We start from the raw sequence: 5352 nt of genomic DNA, 5'->3' as shown, positions 1-5352 counted from the left end.
TCCAGTCGTTTGTCTAGACGTCCTGTGTTCAGTCACCTTTTTTACCCCTCAGCCATAAAAGGCTGATAGGGCATTGTTGTCATCCCGCTGGGCAGGCAACGTGGACACGCAAGTTTGTGAATATGATAAATCGAGAAGAAGATGATGTAGGATTTTCAAATTGATATCATAGGTGTATCTACTAAAAATCTTGGGTGAGTTTGAATCTCAGTGACCTGGATGTCGTGTTTCTGAAAATCACCTAGGATTTTCACATTTATAGCCATAGGTGTATCTAGTAGGAAGCTGAGGAGTAGCACTGGTAGCCACCAGTAGTTTTTGTAACTGGCATTTTGAATTGTGTATTTTAGCCAACTAGCCATTCTCTTCCACTTATTCTTATCAGGGTTGTAGGGAGGCAGGAACCTATCCTAGCCACCAAAGGGCGAGAGGCGGATTAAACCCTGAACAGTTTGCCAATCTGATGCAGGGCTTAAAGCAACAATACAGACAACCATTCACATTCACATTTACACCTAGGGGCAATTAAGGCTCACTAGTTAACCTAACCCCACTAATTGCATGTGTTTGGACTGTGGGAGGAAGCTGGAGCTCCCACGGAAATACCAGGAGAACATAAAAACTCCACACAGAAAGGCCCTGGCCAGATTGCAGACTCAAACTTGGGACCTCCTTGCTGTGAAGCGACAGCTAACTACAGTATGCCACATGTATTTTAAACTATATTAATCAAATGTGTCAGTTAGGTCTTAGGTCTTTGTAGTTTTTTTTTAAATTTTATTCTTTAGGATTTATAGTTGGTTAAAATATAAATTAGCTTTGTAGACAGTCATCAGGTACCAAAAAATTGCAGTTCCTGAAATGCCCACTTGAGGCTGCCTTGAAAAGAGAGTCAACCGCTCTGATTCCTATGTTAAAATGCCAAACTTTACATCATGTTCAGACCCTGGAACGTAAAACAAGTTTGGTCTCTATAACTGAACACCTGCACACCTGTGCAGATAGTGATTTATTTAGTTATATATATATTTTTTAAAGAGAGGAAAGTCCAAGATGTTTTGTACATATGCAGAGGAAGGATATAGTGAACAAAGTATGGCAACCGTGGCAACCCCTAAATGGAACAGAAGAAGAAGATAAATTGCTACATTTTTATTAAAGCTTTAACTCTGCATCATGTTCGCACAAGTGGACCTTTCAGCTGTGGTTATCGTGTATTTCCTTGCTGTGTGGTAATTTCACTGTCCAATAAGTCTGAGGTGCAGGTTTCTTATTAGTGTGGTATCTGTGCATGAATTAGCAGGCGTCTGTGCACACAGCCTATGGATGTACCCTGCCTACAAGGCTTACTTGTATTAAACTAATAATTTTCAAATCCATCATCTTGTCTAAATGTGGTCACTTCTGGCTCCAAAAAAGCCAACCACAAATCAGTTGGTAATGTCACTACCTTTTATGTACAGCCTGTGGTTAATGTGTGTGTCTATCACATACCATCACACCTAAATGCTAAGTGTAAAAACTCCATAAACTCTACTGTGTAATGAATTTGTTTTACATACCTATATTTAACACTGTGCGTGCTAATTACCAGCTCACATAGCTTCCTAAAGCGGCTTTTTACCATTTTTGTCATTTTCACAGTCCATACCAACGTGCTGCTTTTTCACTGTTCTGCCTCTTCCCTCCCAAACATCACTGTCCGGTTCCCATGCCAACAGTTTCTGGGAGATTATTCCGGTGCACTGGTATGGAAGCTGCGGAAATGTGTCATCACTGAGAATGTAGGAGGGGAGAGGAGCTCTGTGTGGAGGGATGCCCAAAGGAAGAAGCGAGTGGGCTGCGGAGATGTATATAAAGAAGATCTCAGTGGCGATCAGACTCCACTGCTTACTCGCACTTTGTAATTTCACAGCAGAGTTTTAAGAACGACGAGCAGATTGGAAAAGGAGCAAAACAGGATCTCTCACATCATCTTATCAAGCAGAACCTTCAGAGAGATGTCAGCCAGCTTTTGCTGATTGACTACTTCATATTGTTATAAATTTTACTCTTTTTTGTTTTAATTTATTTTTGCATTTTCTGCCCCAAAACAGTCCAGGCTGATTTGACACTCAAGAATTTTTAAAACAAAACCTTTAAAGTCGTACATCCTACGCTTCCGTCTCCCTTAAGAGCTTCACTGTCTACAGCTCATCATCCTCACATTTGGGCCACTGTTCACTATGGCGACCAGCATGGACACGCTCCCTGCCCATCTGCTGCCTTTGGTGATGGAGGAGTTCCCCCAGTCTCTGGCCACAGCTTGTGTCTGCAGGGCAGGACAACGTGAGCCCCGCCTCCGCTGCGTGCAGTGTGGCATCATCGAGGAGGAGGAGGAGGACTGCTCCACCCTAGAGGAGGACCAGGCCCTGCGCTCGTTCCTACAGACCGTGGAGAGCCTGAGGAGGAGTACCAGATGAGCTGATCCAGAGGGAGTTCTAGCACGACTGTGACATGTTTGACCTATTTGGCTTCCCTGCAATCCGTTTGGACCAACAGATGTCTACAGTGTTATGGATGCAGACTGTGCTGACATGAAACCTCTGTGGGTGGTGGCTTTTTCACCATCATTGTTGGAGAACATACAGTACATGCCAACATGGCAGCAGAGACTGCACTGAGTGAAGACATTGAGAACTCTTTGTTATCATAGAGCCAGTTGAAAGGTACTGGCATATACATATATTTTATCTACACTGTCAGAACAAATGACCTTTATTGTATTTAATATGTGCACAGCTTTACCATCACCCTGCCGCACTGCTATTTGTCATGAACACGATTAGCTTCCTTGTTGTTTGTGTTCATACTGCCTGCTGTTAAGATTTTGAATTTCATATAAAAACTTTATGTTTGAACCTTTATTTTGTTGCCTGTCTGTTATTAAATATATAAAATTTACAGTTAAAGCTGAGAAAAACACTCAGCACATCAATATGCTACAATTATTCATACCTTATAGTAGAAGCTTTGTTTTGAGGAGGAATGTTGATTTACAAGCTATTAGATTTTTTTTTTCAGGGCTAACCAGGCGGTGGCACTATTGACACACTTTCTTTGAGCTACAAAGCGCACAGTATACTGTCCTACTCAACAGCCCAGCTTAATGCCATATTCACAGCTGAAATCTTTAAATTATCCGTGTCAGTGCAGATATAACTCAACTTTATCTTTGAGAAATAAACAAAAGAAGCAGTTATGAATTGTGAAGAAACAGCTACACTGCTGCAACACACACATAAAAAAGGTGATGAAGGATTTTCACCTCTTATTTTTTCCCATCATGTGACTGATTTCTTCCCGCTTTGATTATCAAAAAGGTTCTCTGCACTATCAAGCTCCAGCTCTGCTTCATCTTTGCACTCTCATAAATGTGATAGTGTTTCAAAGGCAAAAACAAACCCTTAGTAAAGGAGCTGTTACACAGAATGAATGAATGAACAGTTGTTTGAATCACGCATGGGTTCACTTGCTGTTTCTCCATTTCTCAGTGATTTTTTAGAAAATAGTGAAGAAAAAAAAGTTTTGTTTTTTTTTTGAAAAACACTCTGCAGATGTCTGCTGTATAAATGAATTCAATTACAGATACTGTATGCCATCTGGAGCCTGTTTAATTTTTGGTTGTTATGTAAATATCATTTCATTGTGGAGGAGCTTTTTCAGATTTCTGCATGCTGGAAAACAACTCTTTTAATTCCCTTTGCTCCGTCACTTAATGTTGCGATCACTGCAGTGGTGTTCAAGTCAGACGCTTCCTTCCCAACAAAACTTTTCCCACCAGACTGGAGGCCGCAAATATTTGGTTTTAAATCATTCATATTAAGAAAAAAGAATTACTCAAAGTAAAATAATGAATATTTCCATTACTCATTCATTAAAAGCTATGTGAAGGAATGCCCTCAAGAAACCCTTAGACTGTCATTGTAATTTGAAAAAGCAATGGAGGTAATTATATATACATACACAGGCTGAAAAAGAAAGGTTTCATGTGATTCTATAGAGTCCTGTGAAAAGGAAGAGAAGAGAAGAGAACAGTTTAGGTTTGAAAAGTTGCAGGAGATGACCATAATCCAGAGCACTATATTTTGAGAAAAGCCTATCACAACACAAATAAACTCATACCAACTTTTAAGCACGGTGGTGGAGGGATGATGATTTTTTTTGGGCTTGTTTTGCAGCCACAGGACTTGGGCACCTTGAATTCACCATGTTGACCATGAATTCCTGTGTGTACCAAAGTATTCTAGAGCCAAATGTAACATCACCAGTCCAACAAATACAACTCGACTGAAAATGGGTCATGGAACAAGCGAATGGTCCTAGATCTCCAATAGAATGACTGAAAAAGAAAAGAATCAAGGTGTTACAATGGCCTAGTAAAGGTTCAGACCTCAACCTGAACTTAAATGCTATGAGGGGGTCTTATAAGGGCAGTACATGAAATGAAACCTCAATGAACTGAAGCAATGCTGTAAATTTTGGGCAAAATTCTGGAAAAATGTTCCAATGGTCACTTTTTTTGCTAGGCTTAGAGATATATAAAGACTGACATTATGTGGAAAAGAGCTCAGACTCTGTGCACTTCTGAGTCCACCTTAGGACAAATCACCAGTCTGTTATAAGGCTAACGCAGACAGACAACCACACTTACCCTGACATCTATAGGCAATTTGGAGTTGCTGACCTGTATGCAGTTGTGCCTCTGAGGAAGGAAACCCACACATGCAGTACAAAGGGTGAACATGTAAACGCTGCACAGACAGCTTCCTTCAAATTCAGACCTTCTTGTTGAGAGCTGACATGACAAATATTGAGTTTATTGAAGCATTTCTGAAATATTTTTGTCCAGTGTCCCAAGACACCCTGCCACAGCCAAGCTCAGCTTGTGAGACAAGAAGGACACTGCACAATCACACGTCATGGCTGGAAAAACATTCACAGACAGCACAGTGCAAGCTGCAGGGTTTTTAGAACTATTTGTCCCTGTGGAATTTCCTTGTTTAGGGTACTGAAAGAAAACTACAAAATCCTCTGCTAGATTAGTGTTTTCCTCTAACTATAAAGTGGAATTAAGACAGAATGTACCAACAACGTACCATTTTGTAAATGTAATAAATGGCATTCTTGAAATATGAAGAAATTTGTTCACAGTAGAAATAAATGACCACACTGATACACCTGTATAAACATTGGGTGTACTAGAAAAATAAAAAGATTTAAACATTTGAGTTTAAAGAATTAAAAACAATTAAATTCACCTTATTTGACCTTTTAATAAATAAACAGAAAAAAACATTAATAGGATAAATG

The sequence above is a fragment of the Pelmatolapia mariae genome, linkage group LG1 (assembly GCF_036321145.2).
Source record: "Pelmatolapia mariae isolate MD_Pm_ZW linkage group LG1, Pm_UMD_F_2, whole genome shotgun sequence".
Classification (NCBI taxonomy): domain Eukaryota; kingdom Metazoa; phylum Chordata; class Actinopteri; order Cichliformes; family Cichlidae; genus Pelmatolapia; species Pelmatolapia mariae.
This window is presented reverse-complemented; position numbering follows the sequence as displayed.